Below are 11,781 nucleotides of genomic sequence, written 5' to 3'. Positions count from 1 at the left end.
ATAGCTAAGATACAATCCCTGTCTTTAATATCTCCCATTATAATGGCAGAAACAGACATTTATATGGTCTGTATAGTCATAAAAGTTATGTGAACAACAGGCTCCTTCCCAAAACGAATGAATCTTTAGCCCTGATCAAGCAGGTCTGCTTCCTTTTCCTTGGATATACCTCAGTGCTTTTGCTTACGTGTTATCTTCTTATACCCTTTCATCTTTGCCTTTTCCACTTATCTCCGCCTCTGTGACTCCTACACAACCAAAAAGCAAGATCACACAATAGACAGCATGTAAGAGAAAGCATAGTGGTTAAGGGCTCAGGCTCGAGAGATAAATATAGATTCTGATTCTAGCCATGCCATTTACTAGCTATGTGACCTTGAACATATTACATCACCTCCCAGAGAATCCTCTTCCTCATCTGTCAAATTGAGAAAAATAATACCTTTATTACATAGAGGATAGGAAGAACTAACCGGTGTGAAGGCTTTCAACATGACCTGACACGTCACCTGGATTTTCCCTTTCTGTCCTTCTGCCATCATTCTTGGACCACAAGAAGTTCATGAAGTCTCTTTCCTCTGACCTCTGACATTTGATTGCAGCTAAGTAGCATCACTCATTCCACATTCCATCATGTTCCCTATACAACAATTCTTTGTCTGTTTATCTTGGCTTCTACTGCTACCATTTTTTTTTTTTTTTTTTGAGGAAGATTAGCTCTGAGCTAACAACTGCCAATCCTCCTCTTTTCGCTGAGGAAGACTGGCCCTGAGCTAACATCCATGCCCATCTTCCTCTACTTCATATGTGGGACGCCTACCACAGCATGGCGTGCCCAGCAGGGCCATGTCTGCACCCAGGATCCGAAATGGCGAACCCTGGGCCACCGAAGCGGAACGTGCGCACTTAACTGCTGCGCCACCCAGCTGGCCCCTCTAGTGCTACCATTTAATAGCTTTTTATGTCTTGGGCAAGTTATTTAAACTCTCAGAATGTCTATTTTCTCATCTGTAAAACAAGCATAATTATAATGCCTACTTCATAGACTTGTCCTATGAATTAAATGATGAATATGCATAAAGACCTAGCAGAAGTCTGGCACATAAGTGCTTAATACTTGTTAGCTGTCTTCAACTTTAGTGTTATTAACAAGACTGTTTCTTTTTTTAAATTTTATTATTATTTGTGTGAGTATGTGTGAGGAAGATTGGCCTTGAGCTAACATCTATTGCCAATCTTCCTCTCTTTTTTTTAAATTTCTCCCCAAAGCCCCAGTAGATAGTTGTAGATCCTACTTATAAGTCATTCTAGTTCTTCTATGTGGGATGCCACCACAGCAGGGCTTGACGAGCGGTGTGTAGGTCTGTGCCCAGGATCTGAACTTGCAAACCCTGGGATGCCGAAGTGGAGCATGTGAACTTAACCACTACACCACCAGGCCGGCCCCTGAGACTGTATGCTTCTTAAAGGGAGGAATTGTGTTTTGTTGTATAGCATGATGGTTAAGAGCACAGACTCTGGAATCTTGAGTTCAAATGTGAACTCTGCCACAAGCATGTTGTTCAACCTGGGTAAACCTCCCTAGGCCTTAGTTTTCTTATCCACACAATGGGGATGATAATAGAACCTAGTTCGTTGAGGTTGTTGTAGGGATTAAATGAGATAATCCTCTCATTTAGCACAGTGCCTGGCATAAATATTGACTTATTGATCAATTATTATGTGCCAGGTAATGTGCTGTTTTATTTAGCATTATTCTATTTTATTTTATCTTATTTTATTTCTGTGAACTCTATAACCCCTGTGCCTAGCTTAGTACTACTCATATAATAACCTTTCAAATATTTATTGAATGAATGAGTGAATTAGTGAATGCTGAGTTGTGGACCACAAGAGTCTTGCCTGTGTCAGCTGGTTTGTCCTAGGTCAACACTCCTCTCTCCTCTGCGATGAGTCAGCGTGGAAGCCATGAGGTTCAGCATCTGTCAAAAGCAGTAGGAGTTTATGGAAAGGGGGACTTTGAGATCCTGGCTTTTTTACTCTAGAGAAATCACTCATCCTTTAGTGCTCTAATTTATTTCTCAGAACTGGTAAAATGAATTTTAAAAAGTTGCTGTAGGTGAAAGTGTTAAAATTTACAACATGTATTGTCATGGAAAAAGGAACACATTTTTGGAGAAAATAAAAACCAGTGCAACTGTTCTTGAGGGCATGTAGCCTAAGGAAATAATTAAGGATATGTACAAGAAGGATGTAGGAGAAGGCTGGTTATCTTAGTGATATATATAAAAGCAAGAAATGGAAGTAATCTAGAGGTCTCCTAAAAGGAAATGGAATAATTAAATGATTCTTCATCCGTGCAATGACATATCTTGCAGCCATTCAAAAAATTTTGTAGAAATGAATTTAATGACGTGGAAAAATATTCCAGATAGTTATTAACTTTGTGACCTTAGGCAAATTACTTAACTTCTCTACCTCAGTCTCCTTATCATTAAATGGGAATATGAATATTGCCTTCGTGATGGAATTATAATGAGGATTAAATGAGTTACATGTAAGAATAGTTGGAATCATACCTGTCCCATAGTAAACATTTATAGATATAAGCAGTAATTATTATTATGTGAAAAAAAGTTTAAAAGCATGTATGCTATGATATTTTTTATAAGACATGTACATAGAGAAAATGATATGAAAGTAAATAATTCAAAATGTTAACAGTTATGGTTTGGTGTTGGAAATGTGCTGTACTTTTTATTGTTTTTACTTATCTTTCTTTTTATGATGAGTGTGTATTTCTTGTGTCACTTAAAAACAACAATTAAAAACAAAACATAACAGAAGAAGATCATTGCGTTAGTAAGAGAGTAAGGGTGTCAGGAATTTCCACCTGTCTGCTTCTTAGCTGGTGTGGCTAGTTCGAGAGTGTGAAGGAGGCGTCAGTCTTCCCCATTCACTTTATTTATTATTTTTTTTTAGCATTTTTTAGCAAAAAGAAATTTTTTTTTCTTATTTTATTGAGGTCACTTTAAAAGGTGATCTCCTCTCTTCTCAAAAGAGAGAGGAGCCCACACCCAGGATGCCCTTAGGCAGTGGCAGGATCTGAGCAGCTGGGGCCCAACGGACAGAGAAGCGACACTGAACCCTAGAGGTGGACAGGATGTGAGTCATCACACTGGCGTTCTGTCAAATTGACTCTGATTGTTTCTATGTTTTTCCTTGGAGGTGTCCTTGAAGTGATGAGATTAATTAAAATATATATATATATATATATATCAGAAGATAAACATCTAAATAAGTGACTCCCTTCAAAATACTCATTTTGAGAAATCACACACTTATTTACAAATTTTCCCCATTGTTCAAATAATTTTCTGGATTTTTTGGGTGGAAGGGGACGTCAAACTGATTGACTTCAAAATTGGTTTGGATAAAAAGAGCTCCAAGACCAGCCCCAGGGGCCTAGTGGTTAAGTTTGGAGCGCTCTGCTTTGGCCACCTGGTTCAGTTCCTGGTGTGGACCGACACCACTCGTCTGTCAGTGGCCACGCTGTGGTGGCGGTTCATATACAAAAAGAGAGGAAGGTTGGAAGTGGATGTTAGCTCAGGGTGAATCTTCCTCAGCAAAAAAAATAAATAAATAAAAAGAGCTCCAAACTTATTAAAAGAAGGAAAAATGGGACCCTTTTTCTTTCAAGGATTTCATAGTACTTAAAAGGCAAAGTTTGTGGTGAATGAGAACAGCTAAATTGAGGTCAGATTGCCTTTGTAACTTGCAATTTAAAAAATTGGTTTATGTAAAATATTTTTCTAGTTCCTAATATATTAAAATTGTGATACCAAGTGCTTTTTTTAGATGTAGTGAAATGGATTCTAATGTTTTTAGTGGCATTATAAATTAGTGAAAACCTACTGGAAAACAATTTGAAAGTGAATATCAAGAACCACCAAATTGGGGCCGGCCTGGTGGCGCAGTGGTTAAGTTTGCACGTTCTGCTTCTCAGTGGCCCAGGGTTCACTGGTTCGGATCTCAGGTGTGGACATGGCAACGATTGGCAAAAGCCATGCTGTGGTAGGTGTCCCACATATAAAGTAGAGGAAGATGGGCATGGATGTTAGCTCCGGGCCAGTCTTCCTCAGCAAAAAGAGGAGGATTGGCAGTAGTCAGCTCAGGGCTAATCTTCCTCAAAAAAAAAAAAAAGAAAAAAACCCCCACCAAATCCTCATACCCTTTGATCCAATACTCCCATTTCTGGTAATCCATGCTGAGGAAATAAGCAAAAGTATGGAAAAAGCTACATATATTTCATAATAATAAAAATGTTGAAACAATCTAAATGTTCAGCAAAAGAGAAGCAGTTAAGTAAATTCTGGCACATCCATCTAATGAAATATTATGCAGCCATTAAAATTACTATTATGAGGACTCCACAGCAAAACGAAAATATGCTGATGATATAATGTTAAATTAAGTTAGCATGTTACAAATTATTTGTACATTATTACTACTATTTTTAAAACTGTATATTAAAAAAAGATAAGCAAAAAGACACCAAAACAATAGTGGTTGTATTAAAGAGGTAGGCTTATGGGTAATTTTCTTTTTTCTTTTAATTTAAACAGATTTTGTTTTTATCTTTAAAAATTAATTTATTTTAAAAGGATAAAATCTATGTGGAGCCATAAAAGAAAATCAGTCCTTGGCCTGATGGCCTAGTGGTTAAATTTGGTGTGCTCCACTTTGGCGACCTGGGTTCAGTTCCCAGGTGTGGACTGACACCACTCATCTGTCAGTGGCAATGCTGTGGTGGCAACCCACATACAAAAAGAAGAAGATTGTCAACAGATGTTAGCTCAGGCAAATCTTCCTCAAGGGGGGAAAAAAAAGCCCCATCTCATTTTCCCCTGTACCTTATTCATCACCAACTTCTGATTATTTCAAAAATTGAATTTATCTTTATAGAAGATGAAGATTTGCTACCTATGAGGATGTTCAAAAGAATGTATCACAGACCCTGTAGACATTTCTGAATTGGGTATCCCAAAAATGTTTTGGAAAGTGGAAACATCCCTGGACTAAATGCATTGCTTCCAAGGTGATGACAACTTGAAGTAAACAATATTTATTTGTATGTATAAAATGTGTCCTGTTTTTAAAGAATCAGTCATCATATTGTTGTGGGCCCCAGACTGGCCTTAAATTGGGCCCACTCCTGAAATTCAGTCCTTATTAGGTGTGCCTGATGAGGTACAGGTACAGTACAGGTAATAATCACTGTTACATTTATTAAGCACTTACTATCCTCTGGGCACTGTGCTAAAAAAACTTTGCAAAAACTATTACATTTTCAACTCTTACAACAATCTTTTGAGACTGATATTATCATCCTCATTTTACTGGTAAGGAAACTGAGGCTCTTGGAGAAACGTGGCCTATGTCACAGCTGTGAGAGGCAGAACTGGTTTTTAACGTAGGCTGACTTGAGACAGGTCCTCTCAAGACTCAACTGCTGTGCTGTACTGCTCTTGCTATTTGCATAAGTTTATGTGCAGGGCTTATATTGATGAGGAAGAAGAGAAAAGCTTTCATGGGAAGACAGCCTCACGTCCTACTGCCCAGCCTTGAGGACCAGTCTGTGGCTGAGTCTTGTAGAGAGAGGTACTGCAGGTTAAAGCTGTTTTCCTGTTTCATTCCAAGTTTCAAGCAGAGTTACTCTGGGACCCAGGTGACAAAATGTGATAAGGTAGAGGAGAAGGTAGGGAGAAGGACCTGACCACCCACTTCCGAAAAAATTGGCCATGAAAACCCTGTGAGTAGCAGTGGAGCATTGTCTGATAAAGTGCTGGAAGATGAGAGGATGGCACAAAAAACACCAGGCAGGGTTCAGCTCTAGGAGTTGGAATTGACTCAATGGCACTAACAACAAAATAGGAGAAGGGTCTCTTCCACCCTTTTTTGAGGTATGCTCCACTTTGCTACAACATGGCTTTTGAGGAATTGCTCTGTTACTTTGAGGTGAACGTAAGCTGGCAAGAACATCAGTGTTGGTGAGTTCCAGCTCAGGCCAGGAATCCCAAGAGGCTCATTGGGCAGTGACATTCGCAGCCAAAGTGGGAACAGATGAGTGTGATGGATACTCTTCGTCTATATCTGGAGTCTTATGAAATACCTCCAAGAACTCTATCAATTAAGCAGATAAGACTTGGCAGGTAGGAGCAAAGGAATAATTTATTCCCTTAGTCCTGAGGAAACTCAAGTGCTGAGAATTTACAGTCCTGCTTTGTACAGAAAAAGGGTTTGGGCACCATTTGCAGACCCTTATAGACATGGGTTACCTGAAATGTAAATACTGGAGAAACTCTAATAAATAGCACTTGAAGAAACGGGAAGAAATAATAATCCAATAAAGAGACTGTAGAAGTAACATTAAGCGGGGAAAGTGTTTCTAAAACAGCATTGGCCAAATCTGATGATCATCAGAGTCTCCCCAACGAACCCAGTTAGAATCTTTGGAGTGTGGAGACAGGGATCTGTATTTTTCCCTTTTTAATCTCTCTAGGTGAATGTGAAGATCTTTGATTTAGGAATCATCGTTTCAGGCAACTCTGTTCACCAGAACTGCAAATCATTTCGAGGCATTCAGAAATTAGATCTTATGGTTGGAAGCAAAACTGGACCCCTCTTTAGTACTTTCTAGGAACTGGCAATCTAATTAGAGAAGTCGAGGACAGATCTCAGAAGGACTTCAGGGTTGGAAGTGGGTCTTGAAAGACAAGTACAATTTCAAAACAAAGAAAGAGATGAATGAAGAACACGGATGAATGAAAGCAGAAGGCAGCTGAGAGGACAGAGAATCATTCAACTTTAGTTTGCAGAAATAAACTAAGATTTGACACAACTAGTCCTCTTTTAGGAACTTATTCCAGGAAAACTATTAAGGCTGATACCCTTTGCTGTATCATTCATAATCACAAATAAATGAAACAAAGAAAAGAATCAACGTATCCTATGGTAACGATAGAAAACAATTTATAAGGTGAAATACCATGCAACTATGTAGAGTGCTGTTGCAGAAAAAAATAATGCATGGAAACCGTTCATGATATGTAAAATAAGAAAAAAAGGATGTAAAACAATATATCTGGTATGATCCCAATTTTAAAATCTTTATGTTTGTGTGTATGTGCGTATGTGTATACTGGAAAGAGATACAAAATGTTACTGGATGGTAGGATTATACATAATATGTTTTCCTTTTTGCTTATCTGTATTTATGAATTTTCTGCACTGATTGTGATCCCCTTTTTTTGAACATGGTATTATGGAAATTTTCAAACACACCCAAAAGTAGAAAGGAGCATATAATAAACCCCCATATACCCATCACTCAGCTTCAACAATTACCGGTACTTTGCCAATGTTGTTTCATCTCTCTACCCTTTCATACTTTTTTTTTCTCGAGTATTTTAAAACAAATCTCAGGGGCCGGCCCGGTGGCGCAGCGGTTAAGTTCGCACGTTCCGCTTCTCGGCGGCCCGGGGGTCGCTTGTTCGGATCCCGGGTGCGGACATGGAACTGCTTGGCACGCCATACTGTGGTAGGCGTCCCGCATATAAAGTAGAGGAAGATGGGCATGGATGTTAGCTCAGGGCCAGGCTTCCTCAGCAAAAAGAGGAGGACTGGCAGTTAGCTCAGGGCTAATCTTCCTCAAAAAATAAATAAATAAATAAAGCAGATCTCAGATATCATGTCATTGCATGCTTAAATACTTTGGTATACATCTCTAACTTATAAAGATTTAAACAAAAATATGCCATTATTATATCTAACAGAATTAACAACAGTTTCTTAATATCACATGATACGCAATTATTGTTCACATTTTCCTAATTGTCTCAAAAATGTCTTTTTATGGTTGGTGTGTTTGAGTCAGGATCCAAAAAAGGTCTACATGTTACATCTGGTTGTTATGTCTTTTAGTTTTTTATTCTATAACATTTCCCTCCTCCCTTTTTTTTCATGCCATGGTATCAAGTAACACAAGAATCCAGATCATCTGCTTTACAATATGCAGCCAAGTCATCTCCAGTTGGTGCTCCTCGGCAGGGAGGTCTCCCTGCCTACTCTGATCATCCCTCCATGTGGCAGAGGGGCTAGTTAATTCCTACCCCACAGGACCTTCCACAAGGACCTTCAGATTCAACTGAAAAGAGCTAACTTAAGAGAAGGAGTCCTGAAAGGTGACTACCACTCCCTCGACAGTTACGTAAACCAGTCCCAGTTCCTTTGGACTCTGTTTCCTGTCTGAGGTCTCTGATGATTGACGCCAAGAAGCCCATCCCCTTTTGGAGACCCTGACCTACCCTAGTCTCTGGATGATCCTCGGGGCAGGAGGACACTGGTGTGGCCAGGGGCTGGCAATGGTGGCTTTAGCCCCAAAGCTATGGTGTCACTATCTCTTTTTTGCTTGCCCTATTTCCCAATTCAAGGAGAACAGGAACTTCATCACAAACCTGGTCAAGACAACCTGAAGGAAGGTAACAATCAGGGCCAGGCTCACCTGGGTCTATAGTCTTAACTTTAAAAAGAGGATACAAAAGCAGCTGAGTTCTTTTTTTTTTTTTTTGAAGATTTTATTTTTCCTTTTTCTCCCCAAAGCCCCCTGGTACATAGTTGTATATTTTAGTTGTGGGTCTTTCTAGTTGTGGCATGTGGGATGCCGCCTCAGCGTGGCTTGATGAGCAGTGCCATGTCTGCACCCAGGATCCGAACCGGTGAAACTCTGGGCCGCCGAAGCAGAGGGCGCAAACTTAACCACTCAGCCACGGGGCCAGTCCCAACAGCCAAGTTCTTGAATGCAACAGCCTTCAGTCTGTCTCTCTCTGGAGTCATACTGCTCCAATCTGGATAGGTGGCCATGTATGGAACACAGTTGTCATCCTAGAATGTTCCTTCCAGCCTCTGGGGAATTCCTTTTGCATCTCTCCTGTTTTGGCTCTCCTGTTTCCTGAATCCCATATCTTTATTTCTCTCTTTTAAAAAAAATTTAGATTTAATTGACATATAACATTATATTAATTTGAGGTGTACAACATCATGATTTGATATATGTAAACTGTGCAAAATGATCACCACAATAATTCTAGTTAATATCCCTCACCACACAAACTTATACATTTTTTTTCCTTGTGATGAGAACTTTTAAGATCTACCACATAACTTTTTATCTTTGTTGCCCTCTAGTTTTGGTGGACCATATCTGCCAGTAGTGTCTTATGAAAAGATGCATTAGAGCTAAAATTTTTAACACCTTGTATACTTGCATTTCTGATTATGTCTTATCCACATATTTGTTTGTTTGTTTGTTTTTTGGGGGTTTTTTGTGAGGAAGATTGTCACTGAGCTAACATCTGTGCCAATCTTCCTCTATTTTATGTGGCATGCCACCACAGTGTGGCTTGATGAGCGGTGCTAGGTCCACACCCAGGATCCGAACCTGAAAACCCCAAGCTGCCGAAGTGGAGCGTGCAAACTTAACCACTATGCCACCAGGTGGCCCCTCCACATGTTTTAATGATGGTGTTGATGGTTTAACAGGGTATAGATCCTAGGTTGAAAAATCATCATCTTTCAGAATTTCAAAGGCATTCCTCTCTTCTTTTCTATTTGTAATGTTGCTGTTGAGAATTCTGAAGCCATTTGGATCCCTGATCCTCTATATGGGACCAGTTTCTTTTCTCCTTAGAAGCTTATGGAATCTTGTCTTTGTCTTCAGTGTTCTGACATTTCACACTGCTAAGTCTTGATGTGGGTCCATGCTCATTCATTGTGCTGGGCACGCAATGGACCTTTTCAATGTGGAAACTCATGGAAAATGTTCTTGAATTATTTTATGATTTACTCAACTCTTTTTTATATATTGTCTCTTTATGGAACTTCTATTCAGCTGTTGCACTTCTTTGGCCCTTTAATTCTCTTATCTTTTTTTCTCCTATTTTTCATATCTGTGTCTTTTTGCTGTACTTTCTAGGAGTATAGCAACATCCCTCAACTTTATCTTCCAGTCTTTCTATTGGCTATGACTTCTGCTTTCATGTTTTTTCTTTTTTTTTTTTGGTTTGCTGTGGAAGATTCACCCTGAGCTAACATCTGTTGCCAATCTTCCTCTTTTTGTATGTGAGCCACCTCCACAGCACGGCCACCAACAGACAAGTGGTGTAGGTCCATGTCCAGGAACCGAACCCAGGCCACTGAAGTGGAACACGCTGAACTTAACCACCAGGCCACCAGAGCTGGCCCTGCTTTCACGTTTTTTCCTTTCAGGGAACTTTTGTCCCTTCTGAATATTCTCAATTATTGTTCCATACATTCAGGTATCTTTTCTTATCTTTGAGGATATGCATGATAGTTTTTAAAGTTTTCTTCTTTCTGCATTGTCTCAATTTCGTCCAAGTTTCTTTCTTCAGTTTGTTTTGATCTCTTTCTTTCCTGTGAGAGGAGAGCCTCGTGTCTGGTAATCTTTGCCTTTCTGCTCATGAATAAAAGTGGGGAACTAAGAGCTGTTTGGAAGCTCTGTGCATGAAGATGAGAGCCATTGACCATGAGATCATTTGCCCCTGAGCCAACGACCATGAGGAACCCTCAGCTGGGAGACCTCAATACGGTTATCTATAGATCTTTCATATTGGGCTTCATTTTCCTCAAAGAAAAAGACTCATCTGCCCAGGGGGTAAAGCTTGGCTCCTGGTATTCTGGGAACAGTGTGGGAAATGTCTGCTGGTTCTCCTTTTTTCAGTATAATGCCTGTAACTGTGCTCAGTGACCCTTATTCCAGAGATTGTCTGTTTTACTCTGTCAAGAGAATAAACCTCCATACTTCTGCTGAGGTGGAGGAGGGGCAGTCACCTAGAGGGTAGAGTGAGAGAAGGGAACTATGCCTTCAACCAGTTCTTCTTGTTTCAGCTGCTCTTCACCCTACTTCCAGGGATACCAGGAGTATGTTCATTCCTGCACATATCAGGCTGCTTCTCAGCTTTCTCCAGTTTCTGGTCCAGGATTCAGCATTCTTTGGTCTGCCAGGTCTGTAACTGCTCATTCATCTGCTTCCCCTCCTGCAAAATTCTGTTGTATCTACTGCCCCTCCCCCTTTCCTTATGCTTTAAATCAATCCTTTTACTGGAAATTGGGAGGGGAGGGAGTGGATAGGAAAATTAGACAAATGAGAAATTACAGTCATTGTCTTTATCCAGAACTCTTTAGTTGTTTTTTATGGGATCACACTACATTCTACTACTTACAGACAGGCAAATTACTTGGATTTCTCTGTGCCTCAACTTTCTCATCAGCAAAATGGGAGAAACAATGGTACCAACTTTATACTATTGTGAAGATTAAGCAAAGTATCATATTTAATTGTTTTTTGTTTTCAAAGATTGGCACCTGGGCTAACAACTGTTGCCAATTTTTTTTTCTGCTTTATCTCCCCAAACCCCCCTGTACACAGTTGTATATCTTAGTTGCACATCCTTCTAGTTGTGGGATGTGGGACGCCGCCTCAACGTGGCCTGATGAACCCTGGGCCGCTGCAGCAGAGCGCGCGAACTTAACCACTCGGCCATGGAGCCGGCCCCTAATTGTTTTTAAAGAACAGTTTTTTCCCACATTTTTCTATCTCTGAAATCAGAAAGTTTAGCACATGTCCAAGTATGTTGTAAGCATTCAATAAACAACATCACATGTTTAGTGAAATATGGTAATACATATAACGCACTTTGAAGA

The 11,781-nt window shown here is 39.8% G+C and overlaps 1 long non-coding RNA gene across 1 annotated transcript in view; it reads right to left on the bottom strand.

The window, feature by feature from the left end:
• Positions 1–791: 791 nt before the first annotated feature.
• Positions 792–11,781, bottom strand: part of LOC139045338 (uncharacterized) — a 76,060-nt gene continuing 65,070 nt past the window's right edge. Inside the window, exon 3 of the long non-coding RNA XR_011503518.1 lies at positions 792–1,982. This is a non-coding gene — a long non-coding RNA (uncharacterized lncRNA). The remainder of the gene's footprint in view (positions 1,983–11,781) is intronic.

This window comes from Equus asinus, chromosome 5 (assembly GCF_041296235.1).
Source record: "Equus asinus isolate D_3611 breed Donkey chromosome 5, EquAss-T2T_v2, whole genome shotgun sequence".
In the NCBI taxonomy this organism is placed as follows: Eukaryota; Metazoa; Chordata; class Mammalia; order Perissodactyla; family Equidae; genus Equus; species Equus asinus.
Note: the sequence above shows the minus strand (reverse complement) of the source record. Positions and strands in the feature narration are given on the sequence as shown.